The 20,454-nt window shown below is 51.7% G+C and overlaps 2 protein-coding genes across 4 annotated transcripts in view; one reads left to right on the top strand and one right to left on the bottom strand.

Moving 5' to 3' along the window:
- The window catches only part of LOC135901913 (peroxynitrite isomerase THAP4-like), a 141,284-nt gene that overhangs the window by 93,042 nt on the left and 27,788 nt on the right, over positions 1–20,454 (top strand). The window contains exon 2 of one of the 2 annotated variants that reach the window (XR_010564305.2): positions 969–1,052. The exons of the other annotated variant lie outside the window; for it this stretch is intronic. The gene's annotated coding sequence lies outside the window, so the exon portion shown is untranslated. The remainder of the gene's footprint in view (positions 1–968; positions 1,053–20,454) is intronic. 2 annotated transcript variants of the gene reach the window in all.
- Positions 1–20,454, bottom strand: part of LOC135901912 (uncharacterized) — a 253,509-nt gene that overhangs the window by 221,391 nt on the left and 11,664 nt on the right. The window lies entirely within an intron of this gene.

The raw sequence follows: 20,454 nt of genomic DNA, 5'->3' as shown, positions 1-20,454 counted from the left end.
TTAGTCAATTTCGCATTTCAATTTTTTGTGCAAGTAGTGTCCGCCGCTTCTAGTAGACCGCCTCATCAACTACAATTTAGCTATCTGCCACGGGCAACCTTTAAAAAAGTTTGAAAGTGTTCGCTGAAACACCCTGTATATTATTGACCTCTAAGTAGATGAGCAAAACGTGAACAAGGTGAAAGCAGGAGCCAACGTTTCGACAAGTGGACTTGTCTTCTTCAAGGCGACATAATGCTTCCCTCGCCACCGTATATATCGGGGGGTTTTTCTAAAGGGGAGAGGGCGTAAGGCGGGTGGGTACGGCAATGAGCGAAGGTGTGTTAGCGTGTCGAATTAAGAATAAATGAGTGCTGTGCACAAGGCCAGGGACCCGGCCGTCTGTCAATCACGTGTCAACGCCCGTGTGTCAGCCGGCGTGTCAACAGCGTGCGCAGCAGCTCTCTATTACCTGTTTCACTGGTGGTCGTAGGCTATCTTGTCCCTTTGCCTTTTAGAAAAACCACACCTATATATACTGTGGCGATGAAAGCATATGCCGCCTTGAAGAAGACAAGTTCACTTGTCGAAACGTTGGCTCCTGCTTTCACCTTGTTCTTGTTTTGCTCATCGTCTTGAATTTCCACCTTCCGCCTTCCCCGTGTTGCCCTCTAAGTAGTATTTTAGCCTCTTTCCCACGATCGTAGTAAGTAGTATTTTAGCCTCTTTAGCGATCTTTCCCACGCATGATGTAAGCGATAATGGTCGTACGTTCTCCAAGCTCGGGGGTTTACCCGGTTTCGGTATTAGTATAACTTGTGAGGTTTTCCATTGTCCTAGCACTTCGCCTGAGCTCCATGCTTCATTGATGAAGTATGTTAGTGATTCAACTGAAGGCTAATCGAGATTGCTGGGTCATCTGTTTGTTACTCTATGAGGATCAGGGGCTGACTTTCGATTTAATTCACTCAACACTCTCCATATTTCAGATGTGGTGAAGGGCTGGTCGAGCTGAGGCTGAGGAGCTCCCCTGTATTCTGATGCAAGTGGTTGGTCCTGCTCTTTTCTAACTGGTAAGTATTTGTCAATTAGTTGCTTGGTGACTGTTTCGATGGGCTGAGTGTTGTTCGATTTGTTTGTTTAAGTTGTGTGATTCTTTTTATCAGCCTACGATTTAGCGTTTGGGCCCGCCACCTTCGGGTTATGGCTTCCTTCGCCTCTATTAAGTCAGCAAGTTTGGAGTCCACTGCCTCCACATTAGTGTCTGTAACAATCCTTTTGAAAACTATTTTGATGTCCCTTCTCATGCTCTCACACCAGTCTCTGAGGTTCAGTTTGGTGGTTTCTTTTCCGCTTTGGGTTCCTAACTCACAAGAAAGGTCCCAATCTAGCCCTAAAATTATTACGTAATGATCGCTGCAAAATTCATTTTTGTGTTAGTCCATGAAGCATACTCTGTGCTCTTAATGAACGTAAGGTCAGGCGCTGTGTCTCTGTAAACAGAATTGCCAACCCTTGCAGGATGTGTATTCTACGTGATTAAGACCAGAGGGGGGGGGGGGGGGGCGTATTCTGCAAGAGTCCACCTAGTCGACTGTCCATTTCGGCCGCTGCTGATTGGATGCAGCTGTACGAGCGAGGAGGAAACGAGCGACCGAAATGGAGAGCCCATAGTCCATTACGTGTACTCCTACAGAATACCTGCCCTGGTCTAGCTCATCCGCGTGGTTCTACAGAGTCCTGCCCTTGGCATTCGTTCCCTAATATAATCAGAGGTTTAGTTCCAGTTTGATTAGTAGCTTTTTCGAATATTCTCTTGAAGTGTTGTTTCTGGTGTTTCGGATTGCTGTAGATGTCGAGTACGAATTAGGTATTGTCCCTTTGATTTTTGTGTGAAATTGGTCCTACAACCTCAACCATGAGGTACTCTAGGTTTTTGTCCACGATGCCTAAGTCATGCGGGATGCGTGTAAGCTGCTTATATACAAGCATGTATAGGAACCTACCGCACGTTTGATATCTCATGACCCTGTATCCAGTGAGTGTGACAGATGCATATCCTGTCTCCTGAAGTTCGATGATATCCGGTTTAGACTGAAGTGACTTAAGTGATTGTTGTAGGATAGTACGATGCAAAAAGGCAATATGCACGCCTGAACACATGCTCTGGGAGTGTGGGTCGCTCGGCCCTGGCATGTCCCGGAATCGGTTTTCAGGAATGATTAAATCCCACCATCGCATCCGTCAAGTCCTGGCTGTCCAGTACGCCCCTGATAGGGCTAGGAGGTCGAACCTCCTAGCCCTATTAACATGGAACTATTCAACATGGTATTAACCAGGCAGGTGGTTACACCTTGCACAGGACTTGAATGATGTTTTTTCCTCCTCCGATCACGCTATCTGCCACTGGGGCAATTTAGAAACAGTGTATTGTATAAACACGCACGCACGCACGCACGCACAAACACACACACACACACACACACACACACACACACACACACACACACACACACACACACACACACACACACACACACGTCGTACAAGTACAGACATTCTGCTTTAATTCTCCAGCGATGAAGCGGCAGCGTGTAGGGTATCGCAGTGCTGCACGGAACTGCAAAAGCCGGCCGAACGGATGCGGTCGTCCGGCGACCCTCGCGCTGGAAAACAATGCGCGTCACGTATCGTGCCTGCCGACGACCGACGGGGAATATCAATTTAGCCGCGGCGAAAATAAAAAGGAGAGAGAAAGAAAGAGATGAAAACGCGCCGCTTTTTGATGGCCGCAGTCGGCAAACGAGTGCGTACACGCACGTGTGTGTGTGTTCGCGAGTCTCCGCGGGCGACGGCCGCGCGGTTTTATGCGAGCAGACCCCTGACCGGCGGCAGCGCACCTGCGCCGTCGCGGCCGATGCCGCCGACTCGATCAAAGTTTGTCACCGCCGGCGCACGTGCAACGCGACGCTTTTGAAGTGTCCGCCGCGCGGTGACAAAACGACAGCGGCGCGACAAATTGACGACGCCCGGGCGGAAGTTCACACGTGACCGGCGACAGCACGCGCGGACACGCACGTACGGTGACGGCACATGGCGTCGCACGTAAACTTGCCTCTTCCCCAATGCTCAAAGTTCCATCACCAAGCGTGCATTTTCAGAGCACCTCAGAGCGCGGCTGTAGGCCCCGCAAACGCTTAGCTACATTGTCTTTTCTTTTTTGCTGTTCCGGTCTCTCTCTCCTTTTTACTTCCGGTCACTATCTCCATCTTTTTCTCCCCATACCCCTTTCCCCGTGCAGTGCTGCTGAGGTGTCCTCCTGTGAGAGACGGTTACGGCACTGCACTTATCTCTTCCATTTCTCTTTTTAAAAAAATCACTTCACACACACGTAAACTTGCGCCGCTTAGTGCAAATTGAATCTTTGGTTGTTGTTTTTTTTCCGTGCCAAAAGCACGATCTGACTGCGAGGCCCACACCAGTGAACACCGGTGCAGGCCTCGGTGTGGGCCTGACCCACACCGGTGAACACCGGTGTGCTGTGGGGCCGTATTGCGGAAGGATTCTCTTCGCACGATTCCATTGATTTCTTGTCGTCTATCCCGCCGAGTGGCCGGGCCGGTCTTAGCGATAGCGCACAGCTGCGCGCGGGTCAATGAAGAAAGACAAAAAAAAATTAGGAATGAAACTACTTGATTCGCAAAACGCGCCCTGGCTAAATTCAGCGCCTCAAGATGCCGGCACAAGCGCCGCTGCATAGGGTTTCACGCGTCTTCGTCTCCGGTGTTCCGTAAACGGCTCTATGGTGAAACCGCAAAATGCTTTAAACTGTCTAATGACTAAAGGTAAAGCGAGAAAACGTGTTAGCAGCCACTTGTCGGCATCTTTATGCGCACAATAGAGTGAGCGGTGTGCAAAAACGCAATCAGTCGAACACTTTTTCTTTTTTTTCTTTTTACTCCGCTGGCTGTCACCCACAAAAATAAAACAAACAAAAATCATGTTTAACAACGAATTACGACAGCAGACAGCAGGACTGAAATGAATACTACAAATGAACGCATCCGTTACAAACGCTCTCGCATGGCAACGCATAAAATAGTCCGACAGACTACATCCCCCTATAAACAGAAAATTTCGTGGGACAGGAAATGCAGCTCGCTGTAGCACATATGCAGCCTCCAAAGCCATATTGAAAGCGACGACGGTTTTAACCGACATTCCCTTAAAGTAAATGTTCAAACAACCAGCAATGACGTGAAATGTTCCTATGAGTAAAAACACAAGAGTGTACTATCAAAGCGTTCCGTGCGCAGTACTGTCGTAATCTTGTAGTTTTCAGAGGCAAAACGACCTCACTAAACGTTAGCATAATTTTCGGTGATCATAACTCTACGATGCATTGTTTTATTGCGCCCGCTTTGTCCTACAAGAAAGAGACACCCGAGTACAGAATTTACGAGAACAGAGTTCAGTTGTATTCATTCACCTCACATCATATCCTTTCATGAAATACGTTAACATCGTGGAGAACCTGGCAGCACTTTGGTAGTCACCATTTCCAGTGCCATAATTAATTAAGCAGTTAATGTATCAGTTCGATCTGTAGGTTCAACTAAGTGTGTACCGCTACAAAACCACAATATTATTTAGCGACGAAATGAATTCGAGAAGAAGCAAAGAGCGTTAGCGTCTCTGAAAACGGACTTGCAACACTAGAAAAATATCACTAGGAGGCGCACCTTTAGAGAAGCGACCGGCACGGGCTGCCTGTAAAAAACCGCAAGAAGCTGTCGCACCGCTTACGGCAGCTTCTTAAGACGCTCAGGCAGGCTTGGTTGATTGTTAATTTGGTCAATTGTCAAATTAACTCAACTGTTCAACGCCCCGAAGCCACACGTGGGCTTTGAGAGGCACGACGGCGGGAGAACGAGGCCGCTTCCTTCTTTAACTACCGAAGGTAGTTAAAGAAGGAAGCTTTTACTTCGAAGGCTAACCAAACTGTGCGTTACGTAAGGCCAAGTGAGCGCTTGCGAAGCCGCAGCAAAGCCATGTGCATAATCACCTGGCGTGCGCGTATTGTTGTGCCATTACCACAAGCCCGGATTCCGATTCTGCAAGATGCAGAATCTATCCTGCGAGCGCCCTAATTCTCCCTTCACAAGGCAAGATGCTGAGCCGTCAGGCAGCGGGATCCTGCGGGAGAAGCCTCGGCGAGCCGCATGTTTGGACGTGTCCGCGTGTGCCAGACAGCCCGGCGCCGCACCTCCCTTTGCCTGGAGGTCACCGCGCGCGCGAACTTTGAACCGGGTGGCCAGCGCGGTCGCTGGTTGGACCCCTCGGACGACCGTCGTGTGCTGACTTTGTATTGGGCCGTTTGAGTGACAATGGTTCCTCGGGGATTATAAAAGACGCGACAGGCCGCCTCGAAAGAGGATCCGCCGACCCACCGGGAGACAGTGTCGCTCCCGACTGGGGTGAGATGTGTTACGCGTTTTCGCCGGACGTCGTCGTGCGAGAACAGTCGCGTTTGTTGTGAGCACTCGGCCCCAGTGCCGACCCGTTCATGTCCTGTATGATAACCTGTATATAATGTATAAAGTCCCTTTTGTTATTCTCATCGACGCCAGGCTCGGAGTCTTCGCTACCAACGCTCTGTCACGAAACGGGTGACGAGCGCTACGGGACCACAAAGCCGTAATCGTGGTGCAGCGGTACAAGTTCGTAACACTGCTGGCACCGGTTGGATGTCGTAACAGTATGCGAGTTCGTTCACCGAGGCACTCGTAGAGCTTCGTTAACAAAACGAGCAGTGGGTGCACGACAAGCAGTCGAGACAGATAAAGGAACACTGAACAACCAAAGTGCAGCGAGACTTTGTTCCATAAGGACTCTGTTCCATAAGGACTCTGTTCCATAAGGAGCTGCTGTAGTGGGAACGCAGGTGTCAGCTGCTCGGGAACGCCGTTGTGCAATGCCCGAACGTACTTGTCGGCGCTCAGAGAGCCACCCGCCCTATCTGAACACTATAGCACAAGTGCCTACACTCTCTGGTTGACTGAATACATTATAAGGCACTAAGCTCGCGTCACCACTGCACTTGCTCAAAGTCACCGATTATAACTGGGCATGGTGTGTTGGCGCACATAGGGAAATATGTTAGGCGTTTTGGTTACAAAGCACGAGGGACGAGGGCATAAGTAGTCCTTCGTTGCCACTCAGCCGTTATGAGATTTTAGCTGTCTCGTGAAAGCATCGAAAGTGATCGTGACATCTGTGACTGACACTCCGCGGCGATGCATGGTTGCGCATATAGCGCGGCGTCTTCAGTCTAGAAAGATTGCACAGTGTGATCAGCAAACGCCAGTTGAAGTACTCGTTCCGTGTCTTGTCGTCCGTCGTCTTTCGTGGCGCTCAGGATTGCATTATCCTTTGAAAATGCACCTGCTCAACTAAAGGCAGCGTTACCGTATACTGCTGAGCGCACAGCGAGAGGCGCAGTTCCTTCTTCGTGTTTTACCTGGCTAGATCCGAATTCATTACGGAGCACCTAACTGGCTTGTCCCGTCAACCGTAGCAGATCGCCCTACACGCGAAAGGAGACCGCAGGAGGCGGGATTTAAAAAAAAAAAAAAAGGAAGGAAAAGAAAGGACGCAAGAATGCTGGAACGCGGGTGAAACCAATTCCGCGCACGGGCTTCCGTCTGTCATAACCTGCGAAAACTTATGTGTCACGACGCGCGGCGGCGCCACATTCGGCTTCGCTAGGCTGGTGACGGGAACGTCAGGCGGCAAACGAGCCAGCGCCAGCCAGCGCAGGTGCGAAAAGCCACTCGTCTCTTCTGCAAGCTGCAAGCCAACAAGAGACCGAAAGCAGACTGGAAACGAAAAAAAAGAAAAAAAAAAGAATGAGCGATACCCGACAAAGACCGCAACGGAGGGTACGCGTAGCAGCAGAAGTCGCCAGATGTCGCTTTTTCTGAGTGCATAAAACACTCCAGGTACGACAGTAAGGCATTCAAGTGTTCTATTCTGAACTTTGGACAAGCCGAATCCATTAATGGAAAAAAAAAAAGACAGAAAAGCGACAGAAAGGGAACCAGTCTAAAGAGATCCATGGGCGACGCCACGTCTTTGGAACGTCTGCCCTCTGCGCCCCCCCCCATCCCCACCCCCTCCCTTCCTTCCGCTTCACCCGCAATCTACTTTCCGACACTCCAGAGCCTCTTTACGACACAGCTACCAGACGGCATTTCTCTGTCAGGCGTCGCCGGTGTTGCGGGGCTAATAAATTGCGCATGCAAATGGAGAAGAAGCCCCCTCGGCTCCCAAGATTGAAAAATAAAATCAGACGCGCAAGCGAGAAAAGAAGAGAAAAAGAAAGAAATGTAAGAATAGCAGGTAAACTGACGGGAGCTATAGACTTGCTCAGTCCGTTGGCGGCGGCGGCAGCAGCGGCGTGACGTTCCAGACGCGTTCCAACGCCTCAAGCGAGCCGTGCCCAAACCCGCCGTCTCCTCAAGTACTCTATTTTTACGCCAGAGTGCGCCTCATTCCACCCCGCATCGCCCATCCCCCCCCCCCCCCCCCCTAACGCCAACAAACTCTTGCTTCCGCAGGCTCCTTCACACCAACCCTTCGCAGGCACACGGGGCCTTCCACTTTCGTTTACGGCGTCGTTAGGCGCAGAAGACCCAAAGGGGGGAAGAAAATGAGGAGGGAGAAGGGGGAATGCTAAGGGTTAAGGTAAACAACAAAAAAATGCAACGGACGAGCTCGGGATTGAGACGCCGCCGAACAGCGATTGGTCTTAGCGGTCGTAAATGGCTAACGAGGCAAGGTTATAAAAGAGAACGTGCGAAGCGTTCAATCGCTTCCTCTCCCTTGGCTGGCTAGAAAAACGAAAGACGGGCGGTTGCACAAAAACTCTCCTTCTACAAGCCGGGCCCCTCCTTAAGGAGTCATTACACACGGCAAAAGGGAAATAAGACAGTAGGGGGCCGGCGTTTGTTTTTCGCGCGTACAGAGAGGGCGTTGCGCGCTCGCGTGCTGCTGCCGAACACATACAGTCCGTAAAAACATTTGCACAGAATTTTACGAGAACGGGACGGGGGTCGTAGAAAAATTGTACGACGCGCAGGCGAAGGCCCAGGGAAGTGTTTGACGAGCGCTGTGCCCGTAGTGCTAGAAAGAGAAAGAAGCGCAATCTGCGTGCGGAAGAGGCTAAGGCTTTTATCTGGAAACCCTAGACGAGGCATCCCAAAGATGCCGCCTGACAGGCGTTCTTCGAAGCTTCGCAAGAGAGAAACGCAGCGCACTTCCTTACGTCTCTGTGACGCCACTCGAAGGGGGCAACAAGGGGAACATCCACAGAAAGCGAACGCGTCTGCTGTTCATCGAAAGCGTCTGCCGCTCGAGTTGTCGTCTGCACGTTCCAAAACTATCGGGTTTGCCCTGTTCCGGGCAGTTCGGATTTTATTAGTGACGCCCGCTGCATGTCGCCGTTGAGAGAACGAGCGTGGTGGCGCCAGCTACCACCCTGCTTCAAAGAGCACGCTCATGATATCGACCCACATGCCTATTCAGAATCGTTGATAGGCTCTGACGTGTGCTCCAATTCTGACAAAACGATGAAGACAGTTTGCGTTGCCCGCTAAGAAGACAGCTTCGAGTCAAAGCAATGAAACGCATTTGGAAGATGTCTCTGCGACTTGACGCCACCTTGCGTCGATATCGCGCAGCAATGTAGCGTTCACAACAATGTAGCTTTCATCAGGCGCATAAAAAAGCGCGACTACCGTTTTCTTGCGCGCAGGAGGGCTACCCATCGAGTTTCCGAACGTTCTGTATAGGCGCCAACCTTGTTTGAACAGCGACGTAGCCTGTATCGTTGTTCACTTCGACGCCGTCTTCGCAAAGGTGTCTCTGTCTCGCCGGCTTCTGTAACGAGGCTCATATACATATGGCCGCTGTCCGATGTCTATAAAACCGTCTACGGCGAGTATTGCAACATGCAGCACGGCCATAATTGCACAACATCCTCACTCTTCCACCTGTCACTCTACCACCAGCTGCGCAATACCGGAGGCTTGCAACAGGCAGCGCGAAGACGTCTTAAAATCAACGAGTCGAAACCGTACTTGGTTCCGAGTGGCTCTCTTTCAGGAACTTCCATTCCACCTTGCGGGTTTCCGCAGGATTCGTTGCGTCAGTGAATGTTCCCGCACTGCAGTGGATGTAGCTATACAGGCGGATAAGCGTGACAAATGAGACAAAGAAAAAAAAATTTTTCGTGCTATAAATATAGATGCGGCGGCCGCGTAGTAAGACGCTGCAACGCAGTTTCAACACTCGCTTTGCCGACCACCTTTGCGTCGAGCGAAAGGTGTGGACGAAGACCTCGCGAGCACACGCACGCACGCGCGCGCGCTAAGAATACCGTTGCCGCCATACATCGCCGGTACATTTCCAGTCACGCACCGCACGTTAACCCTGCTGCTTTTTCACGGCGCCCACTTCCTCAGCTTTGCCTTTGACTGAAGCGAAGCCAGAAACGAGAGCACAGCGCGCGCACCCCAACCACCCCATACGCGAGCGTAACGCCACCTGTAGAGGTCACCCGTGTACGAGACACGTTTTAAAATAGCGCCTAAACACGCCGTGCATCCCGTATATTTACCGTTCGTGTATACGCTTCCACGCCTCCAGCCTCTCAAAAAAAAAAAAAAAAATCTAACTCTATTTATCTCAAGAAGCCATTCACTCGAGGTCATTGTTGGGGCCCAACAGACCTGCCCAAGGTGTGTCTATTCGATGAGCTTACATAACTGAACGTTAACAAGGTACCACGGAGGTATAGGAAGGGCTCGATCTAGACATTCGCAGAAGCCGAAGAGGCACAGAAGAGCAGGGAGTGAACGAAATAAAAGACGTGCCTTAGCAGTCGAATGAACCTGACGGTGCACGACTACCCAAATAGACAAGAACGACTCGAAGCGATCGGCGAACTGTGTTTAACCTACTCGCAGACAATGTGCAGGATCGCACGGTGGATCGCTTCACACGAGCACCGTTCTGTTCTGTTATACTCGCGGGTCGACGTGAGCCATTGTCAGCGTCTCGATCGGATAGGTTAAACGACGTGTGAGGCATGGAGCGAAAAAAATTAATGCACGAAAAGGCGGCGGTCTTAGCCAATCCCCGTTCTTGCGTGTCTATAACAGGCACTCATTAGTGCCGCAAGGGTTACGGAGCAGCACCGCGACCGCGCGCCCAGCTACGTAGTACGTCCCCGCGCTGCAGTCAATAAGCGATGTGGAGTGCGCGTCTTTCTCACACGTCACATAAAATGAAGGAGGGAGTAAGAAACAAGCCGTCTGCGTATGCACAATAGGTCTAAAGAACGGCACTACACTATAGCTGGTACGGTGGTAACTTACACTATAGAAACGAGGCGTAAAGGCTTTTTACGATTCACCTTCTGCGCAACTTGCGCACAACCCCCCCCCCCCGCCCCCCTCTCCGAGAACTCGCTCCAAAATGGCACTACCGAGAATTCGACGCGCCCGATCGCCGATCGGCTCTGCCTTTTTTTTTTTACGCCATGCCGCCGCCCCTCCGCGTCTATGAGCCCCCGTCTCACTAAATCTGTGCGACACAGCGAAACGTACGGGTCGCATTTGTCAATCAAAGAAAGAAAGGGGGGGGGGAGAAGAAAAATGAAAGAAAGAAAAGGCGGTAGCTATTTGCTCGCCGCTAAGCCAGTTCTCTACCTGTTGCACCATAGCGTGAGGATCACAGGCCAATTAGCAGCTCGCAGTGCGCTGGCCTTTCCGTGAGCAATTTGTAAAAAAATAAAAAAATGGTACCGAACCGATAAAAGACAACAAAGAAGCGATGTTCGAAAACTTGCCTATGGTTTCAGCAGGTGCAAAAGTGCGTTGGTGCACCATCGACCAGTGTATCATCTTTAGATATTGATACACGACTCTATCGCGTCCCCCCTCGCGGGAGTCGAGTAGGAGGAGCTTCTGACTGCTTAAATATTTTGACCGCACAATCTTAGCGGTCGTGCCGCGAAAGAGGCTATAGAAACACATGCCCCATACGGAAGAGTTGCATGAAAAAAAAAAAAAGAAAACAGCTCCTAGTCGCGCTTTGTCCCTCGTGTGCCTGTCGTTTCTACCGGTATTGTTCCGTGTTTCCTGCAGTATACGATCCTGCGCGCTTTCAAAAACAACACGAACCAGAAGATACATAGCTCCACATCTTGTTTTACGAACATTGCCGAAGCACGCGGCCGGTTATCGCGCTCCTGGTTGGACGACGCGGCCTGTAGCCTTCACTGCACTACCCGGATCCCCCCACCCACGTCGGTGCTACAGCTATCAGCTTCGACAGCCTACCTGTTGTTCCGAAAAAGTCGTACGGGACGACGCTGTTCGATAGCTCGGAAGCCAAGGGGCCCCTCTACACCCTAACATCGCGAAGAGATGGGAGAGTATGATCGCAGGCAACCGGGGACATGGCCGTAGGCTAAGGAACACGCGTAATCCGGGGGCAGCGGACATAAATGAGGCGCGCAGGAGCCGGTTCAACTGGCGCCGATAAGGTCTACTGCCGCTACACGGGGGCCAGAGCAGCCTACATACGATCGCAAAGCAGCGCCGGCTTGTTATTCTTTAACGACCCGGAGGAAATCGCGCCAAGTGCTGCTGTTGCTCGACGAGAGGACACAAGGCGCGCGGGGCAAGGCAAACGTCGATTTATACGCTTTCTCCGTGTCGCCGCTCTCGGAGACGAGAAGTTTTTCGAGCGTGGCCTCATGTCTCGCGGACTCCGAGTAAAGCTACGCCGGGATTTATACAGTTTCTGAAGACCATTGACCTCAGTGACTGTTTCTACAGACGTGACGTGCATCCTCACCACGGTGAACCTCACTAACGTTGAATTCCAATGGCAGATAGCGAGCGTTCGGCCGGATCACAAACGGAGCGCGTCGTTCCTACCGAGATCGCTCTCGGCAAATCAAGCGAGAGGGTACTGACTAGAGGTGGATCGGGTAGGCCTCATCACCATCATCTGGATCATCCCGGCATTCGGTGCGTTCGTTTTTCTTTCCTGTCGGAATAATCGTCGCTGGACTTGAGAACTTAGGGTGGCTGAGCCGCAGCTGTCGCTATCCAGGAGCAGGAACAAAAACGCACGGCGCGACGTAGCGTACATGTTTTCCATGTCATCCATAGCTGCCAGCGACAGGATTCAGGCACGAGACAGGAAGCAGAGGCGGGCGAAGGAAATACGTCACGCGGACTTCCGGTCAAATCTGCCGATGTCGGCGGAGCAAATATTTTTGCTCCGCAGAGCGATCCGCCATCGGTGGCTGGTCCCAATCTGCTATTGGAACGAACAACTGACGCTCTCATTGTGCCACTGAAATAGGAGTGCTCCATAGAGAGCAGAAAAACTTCATCTGGATCTACCACTGGAATTCAACATAGGTGTTTTTCTCTCTCCTGCCGTTTTATCCCGCTTCCCAAGTATGGTCACAAAACGGAGAAGGTGTCGCGCCCTCGACTTCGTATCTACGGTGGGCCGCAGAATGCTTTCGGGGCGATGACATGGTCGCCCAACTATTCTGTTTGTTACATGTAATTCACTTATCACAGAAGTAGAAGAAAAGCTGCTATGCGCACATTTTTAACAGAAAATTGCAATTTGAAGTCGCTGCCTCTAAGCTCCTCCCAACGACCGCCATTTCGACGTGGCTCGCGTGACGTCAAGATGTCTGTAGCGCGTGACCCGAAACAACGCGCTACTTGGTAGGTGCTACTTTACGGCTGTTAAAACAAAAATGAGATAATTAAAGGCAGTGCAGCTTTGGCAAGACAGCTTTCTTAGTACGCACTAACTATTCATCCATAACCAACTTAACCGCAGCGAAATTTCGTTGCTCTTGGGCTTGCAAGAGCTGCGGTACGCGAGACGTCCCTCGGCGTCCTTTACGAGGAAGCAATGCAAACGCCGGCTATACCAGACGTAATCCGAAACGCGTCACTCTCCGCTAACTTTCACTGCTCGCCCCATCTCGCTTCACTGGCTCCACTGCGTGTATTACTGTTATCGCTCTTTATCTCTCGATCCTTACTCCCGCTCCTTAGAAATGTCACCCCCGGCGTTTCGAAACTTCCCTCCACTATCGCGGGGTCTTACGTCCTGCTCGTCACAGGCTGTCGCGTCTCGCGCGCTTCCTGGTTAGCGCTTAATTGGCCGCGCCACTGGCGCCCCCCAGTGGTTCGCGGCGGTCCTCTCCAGGACAACGCGCAGATCTCCTGTCGCCGAGGGGGCCTCGGACGATAAGGGGGCAGCAGTTCCAGTGACGGAGATACGTGATGCCACGCATGCGTTGATTTCTTTCTTCTTTGCTTACAGATAAGCATGCACCGCCTGAATGCCCGAGGGGGGAAAACCAGGGTGCGGATCAAATTAAAGGTCGCGCGATAAGTGACACCACGACTTCGGTGCTGGACCTGCGCAAGGAATGTTCTTAAGCAACTACGTGTATCTGTAACATTGCGCGGGACGCAGTTGTGGACGGCAGTTGATTAATTTTGACCACCTGCGTTTTTGCTGTTGCTTTATTTTTTTATTTGCATCCATATCTCCTCGCTATATTACGTCGCTCCCATTACGGCACAGCGGGCCATCGAGCCCTCGACTTCGTTCCCAGCAGCGGTACGCCACGACAGTGGAGGCACAAGGAAAGGGAGGGGGGAGGGGGGGGGGCAATGTATACACGTGCAAACACAGTCGCGTCCGCATTAAGAATAATGTAACTTTGCGTTCTTACAAATGACAGCACGACGATCAGGAGCAGCTGGGAATGTCTTGACAGCATAAATTGGTGCCTTCTTTATATCTGTCTATTTAGGGCAAAAGCACCTATCTCCTAGCAATCTACTATTACCCCTGCTTCGCGCAAGGCAACAACTCATCCCCATCCCTCCCAGCAACGTAAGCCTGCTAATCTCATCATGCCACTCAGTTCCCTTGGCACCCAATATGTAATAAACGACAGAGTACCTGCTCTATACGCATTTCACAGCTTTTAAAAAACTTTCCTTTTAATCTCGGTAACAATATCGCCGAGTAATAGCGGGGAATAATCTACCTACAAATGAAGACAGTCCCCAAAACAAGATGTGTAACTCCAGCGACAAAAAATGAATATCTCTCTCTCTCTCTCTCTCTCTCTCTCTCTCTATATATATATATATATATATATATATATATATATATATATATATATATATATATATATATATATATATATATATATATATATCACAAGCTGAATTGTGCGGTTTTACGTGCCACAACCACGATCTCATTATGAGGCACGCCGTAGTGGGGCAGTCCGGAAATTTGGACCTCCTGGGGTTCTTTAACGTGCACCCAAATCACGGGTGTTTTCGCATTTCGGCCCCATCGAAATGCGGCCGCCGTGGCCGACACACACACACACACACACACACACACACACACACACACACACACACACACACACACACCGGTGCATATCAGCCATTGACACACACGCACGTGTTGTTAACATCTGCTGTACCTATGCGCAATAAAAGGGAACAAAAAAAGAGAGGAGAGAGAGAGCCGTGAACCGTGGAGGCGCGAATAATCTCGAGGCGCCGTAAAACAGGAAGCCCGAGGAGGTGTCAACGATCCGGAAAACTGGGCTGCGACGAGCCGACGACCTTGCCGAGGAAGAGCAATGTCAGGGGCGACGACGTTCGACAGTGAAAAGAGAAAAAGACGGGGAAAAAATAAAACTCGCGTGGCGCAGAAAATAGAAAAGACGCGTTCAACGCAAGAGGGCGGCCTTCCGGAAGTAGCTTCCCGGCAGCCCGTCCTCCCCTCACGCGGAAACGGAAGAGGCAGGCATTCGCCCTTCGCGGAATCGGATGCACGCATGCAGCGGTAGGAGGCGCGGCGTGACACGTGACTTCTTCGGCGGAGGTTCCCACGCGTTCCGAGTAGATAGATACACGAACGTGGACTGACGACCGACCAGTTACGTCACGGCATGCACTATGCGCGACCGCGGTGTAAGAGTAGGGTCTTACACTACTACTCTTACACCGCGTGCGCGACATGGTGACACTTCAGGGGGTTTAATTCGGATGTAAACGCGTCCCTGCACGAGCTCAAATGAAAATCATTTTAAAGATTTCGATTGCACATACGTACAGTGTCGATCACACTTGTCTAGAGTGGCCCGAAGGCTGCTCCGCACTGCGCCTGCGACGCCTAGCGACAAGCCCTGGGTTCGAGATGTGTTGGCCGATAGCGCCACGCGCGTGGACGCTGCGGCATTCGCGGGCAGCCAAGATACAGGCCGCAGCATTCTAGCCGTGTCACGCTCGCAGCTCAGCTGGCAGTGCTCGTGTATTGATAAAAAGCCGGTGCTCGCGACCCGCAAATCACGCAGGCCTGTATCTTGGCCGCCCGCGAATGCCGCAGCGTCCACGCGCGTGGCGCTATCGGCCAACACATCTCGATCCCGGTGCTTGTCGCTAGGCGTCGCAGGCGCAGTGCGGAGCAGCAGTCGGGCCACTCTAGACAAGTGTAATCGACACTGTACATGATACACTTCACCTCTGAATGTGTGAGCCTAGCTATAAGCGATTTCTGTAGAATGTAAGTCAACAGATTGCCTTTGTACATAAATTATGGCCCTATACAGTTCTGTTCCGACTTTGGTCATTGTGCATAGAGTATTATCGCAGGTTGCACATGGAGTTCTACAAGCCTACGAATAAAATTCTACACCAACACAAAGGTCTACAGATCTTAAATAAATTTTCATAAGGACAGACGGAAGTGTACGGTCATTCAACTGAGCGTGCATCAAGGTCATATTGAAGAGCGTTGGCACGACTAGCTGTTGCAAGGGCTCCTTGAACAAAGACGTAGCGGCCGGATAGGACGCAAGGCCACGTGATCGCACTCTACTCAGCGGCGCTGAATTGCCGGATCCTTAGATGCCATGTTACAAGCCTAGATGACTCTCTGCCGCGGTATCAGCGTACTTACGGCAATCTCAACGCCGCGACACGTTTTTACGACCAGTCTGACCGTCAGAGCTTTGACCTGGGCCAACCTCTGCAACGATAGCAGATATCTGCGGTGTTCGTCGTCGATACCGGGCCACGCTCGAGGGGCGCTAAAGCACTCTACACACACAGACACGATGGCGGGTCGAGGGAAAGGCGTCACTCAGCACGGTAGCTCGTTCCGCCACATAACTCCCCGAGCACAGGTCCCGTAAAGCGAGGGCATAAATCAAAGCCGGCAGGGCAGGCACCAGCTCGGCTTGGTTTGGCTTTTCCTCTATTCGACTCCGGGAGAAGGGTTACCGCTGCGTCGCGCGCGTCTGCAGACCTTCCAGGAGTGCGCCCTCTCTTCTTCCTACTTACTCGTTGTGTCGTGCACGGAACCCTTTTAAAAACGCTTTCCCCTCGTTTCCGCGGAAGCAGCACTTTCGCGACATTGGCGCAGCAGATAAGGCATCCCCTCACGGCGCCCACGTTCCCGCACCCCCCCCCCCTCCCCTGTCCCCCTGTACGCGCGCGAGCCACCTTTTCCGATGCCAATCGCTTCTCGAAATCTGTCGGGTCGCCGACTCCCCTTCGAGAAAGCTGTGCGCGCCACCGCTGAGCCCCCGGAGAACTTCGCAGTGGGGGTTAGCTTTATCGCCTTTGAAGCTGCATCACTGTCGTCTCAGCCTTGTCTCGCTCGCCGAGACACGGCATCTTGCGACAAGGATGACGCTTGCGAACGATAGCCTATCTGCGGGAGACATTGCAGGCGGAAACCTGGAGCCACTTGCACGACGCATTTACACTGAGGAGTAAAAATTTAAAGGAATATAAAGTCCAGCTCGTCATTCGTAGCGAGAGCTGAACTTTTTTGTAAGCGAGAAAATAACGAAAATGAAAAAATCAGAGCGGCGCCACCTGTTGTGGACTATGGTACCTCTTCTCTGACGTCAGCATTGACGTGTTTCGAAGAGCGCCACAGAGGAATGTCACGTGAAGATTACGTCAACTCGTCCGCGACGGCAGGGCTGTTCAAATTGAGGAGCAGCAGCGGGGCCTTCGGCGGCAATTTTCTAGGAAGTGACATTGACGAACGATTTATCGATCTTGTTCGGCTTGACATTTTCCCTTGGTGTCCCTTTAAACGAGGTCTTACGCCTCAATACAACGATGAGCTTTCCTTAGACGTTTTCCACGAGGCAGTCCTTTCATCAGCACGCGCCCAGACGACGCCGGGGCTCAACACAGACTGTGACGCGAAAACAAAGGAGCTCACTTCGAGGTGACAACTACCACTCTACCTGAACCTGACCCTCACAAGCTAAACAAATTGACGAAAGGAGGTCAACGCCGAAGGCTACTTCGGTGCAGCGTCGACCTCGGCTTCCCAAATTGTTACACGCTCGCGCCACATGCGGGAACGACGGCGCAACATAGGAGGCGGAGTACGGCGAAACGGTGCGACGTCATGGCAGGGATTTTACGACCAATTCGACGTTTGTGATTCGCCGAGATGCAGTCATCAGATTCCCTAGTCTAGTTTGCTAGGGAAGACGGCTGTTTTAAAAGCGGACTCCTCTGGTGCAGTGAGGTGTGCAGACGTGCCCCGATGTTTAATATGCTCCTCCATGGATTCGGGTTCCACATCTGGAGCCAGTGCAAATAATGTAAAATAAACCCTTTTAATTCATTCCTATCACCGGACGTACTACTCATCGATGTGGCTGGAGGTTTCCCGGCGTAAACCCAACTCCGAGCCAAAACAGAGGGCAAACAGTGTTGCACCTTAGTGACTCATTTGCTATGACACGGTGCTACTAATACGAGGCCGTGTGTTCAATTTAATTGTTGTCGAGCGACAACGATTAAAAAGCTTCGTGCAAGTGTCACTTCAGCAAGCTCACTTCAGCGAGCATAATCGTTTCCGGCTCAAACACGAACTTCGGACTCAAAGCTTCGAGAGGGACCACTCGCCGACGCACGGCTACGACACCTCGTTCCAATAAGTTTGGAGCCGGGCACGGTGTTAAAATGTGTAGCCAGGACAAGCCGAAAAATGACCAGCTGTCTTGTCTACGCCGCCTGAAGTGGGCGCTGTGCAGCCGTTCTTTCCTATATTGCATTCTTTACTCGGGGTTCCACTGGCAGATACGTTGCCGCACGGATAATGCGTGAGCCCGCTGTCGTAGCAGTGTCGATTTGGAAAGCAATGCGGCTGCGTCGGTTCTGCCATAACGCAAGAGATTTCCCTCAAAGTTTGTTTTAACCGGGACAGTCAGACGCACAAGCCTACCTCACGGTTCGGTTCGTCGTCTGCTCGGAAACGCCGTGCCAAGAAACGCGGCGATACCGCCACGCTCACAGTAGCGAGAGAGCTGGCAAGAAAAAAAAAAGAACGTTTCCTCCTCCACGCTTCCTCCTCTCCAAGTGGCGGTGCTTGCCCACTTCCCCTTACCTCCCCCTTCACCACCACGGACGTCAGCGCAAGTGCGCCCGCTGCCAGCAGGGATCGTGAACCGCTCGACCTTGGCCGCCGCCGCAGGGACGGAGCAAGGCACGCACCGCGACGGCGCTGCCTCTCTCTCTCTCTCTCTCTCTCCGCCACGCACGCGCACACTCTCCTCGACTGCGCCCCTCAGCCAAACAAGCACCACAACCAGGGCGCAGCAAGCTACGGCAGTTAAGCGTCACCCCCGGCGGCGGCGGTGGCGGTGGCCATTTAAATAACTGCCGCAATATAAAACGCGCGACGAGCACAGAGACTGGGAGGAGAGGACGACGTCGCGTCGCCGCAGCCGGCTCCTGGCGCCGAATTGAGGGGGCTCCCTCGATGCCGACACCACGGCGTCGCCCGTGGGACGGTTTCTCTTCGCGCCTCCGTGCGGTTCGGATGCTCGCGGCCGGCCGCGGGCGTCGGTTTGCATCAGAGCACGCGGCGGCAGCAGCGTGGCGTGCGACGTCGACGCCGGAAGGCAGGGTTCTTTAATGACTCCACTTGCGAAACCCCCCCCCCCCCCCCCATTTCGAGATCTCGGTGGAGGTCTTCGCGCGATACGGGCTTCGGCGAACTTGCGCGCGGCCTCTGCGAGAAACGGCCAAGGAAGCGTAGTGGTGTACAATCCGTGTCGCCGATTGGCGTGCCACATTGGTTCGTTTGTCGACAGGCAATAACAGCACTATTTACGGAAGGACTGGAGCCCAGTGTAGTGATAGTGACACCGGTGTGCAAGTGAACAATGCGCGCGCGTATCTTATTATTAGTCATATTCATTAGTCAACTTATTGGGCATTTATTGGTCACATCATAAGAAACAAAAAGAAACAGGACCAAGGGCCAAAGGTTTCTTATGATATGACTATATGCATGTCTAGAAAGAGAAATTTGCCAGTGGAAATAGCGGGCTCGTGTGACCGTTCTTATCGACGATTAAAAAGGTTATGCTGAAGGAGGTCATTCCACGAATAAGGCGCATTAGAGTGCAGTAGTAAAGGCGTATTCATACATAACGCACATCTTTTGCTTCCCGACAATTTTTCGCATATCCTGATATACGTTAACCTTTTTCATTCACTCGCTAAGGTCAACGCTGCGTCGTCACTGATGGTCGCGCAGTGCTATCGGCATTTGCGATACGAGTAGCGCAGCGTATTATTCCGAAGTATTTCACAACTAGCACGTTCAAAGTTGTAGGAATCCTGAGAGAAAAGATTGAGGGCCAACTTTCGCGTTGCCACGCGGCAATTCAGAAACGGAATGGATCATATGTGTGCCTCGCCGTGCATGATAGAATACACTTACAAGCAAAGGATCACCGGAGTTACGAGGAACAACGTGAAGTGGCCATAAAATGGCGAAAACTATTAATTTTTTGGCTGTCCATCTATACAGGAAATGTCATTAAAACATTAAGAGAAAAGGCCGTGCACTGACGTAAATATCCTTCGAAGAGAATACTTATCATCTTCCCTTCACGTGTTTGTTTTCTTACTCAGCCCAAGGTTGTAATCGATCAGACAGGGCTTTAGAATCACGCGCGAGAAGGACGCGGAATCTTATGGACACAAATGAAAAAAAAAAGGAAAGAAAGAAAAAGGTATTCGGGAGTTGTCCATTTACCGGACAGTTTTTTGTAGACTGGAAATCCCGTACGGTGCGGTTTTCGAGAATCGCGCATGCCTTTAACCATGGGCAGTGGCACCCCTGAACCCGTGCCTTCTGCGCTAGCTAGCTGCTGCTCCTGGTCAGCTATCACCAATCTTCTGCTCTCTCCATCACTCTCTATCTCACGCGTTATTTCTTCCCTTGAATAGCAGCACTTGACGTCTCTCTCTCTCCCTCCCCACTGAGGACGCTGATCGCTCC

This window comes from Dermacentor albipictus, chromosome 9 (assembly GCF_038994185.2).
Source record: "Dermacentor albipictus isolate Rhodes 1998 colony chromosome 9, USDA_Dalb.pri_finalv2, whole genome shotgun sequence".
NCBI classification, from domain to species: domain Eukaryota; kingdom Metazoa; phylum Arthropoda; class Arachnida; order Ixodida; family Ixodidae; genus Dermacentor; species Dermacentor albipictus.
The sequence above is the reverse complement of the archived record's forward strand: the minus strand, read 5'-3'. Positions and strand labels throughout refer to the sequence as shown.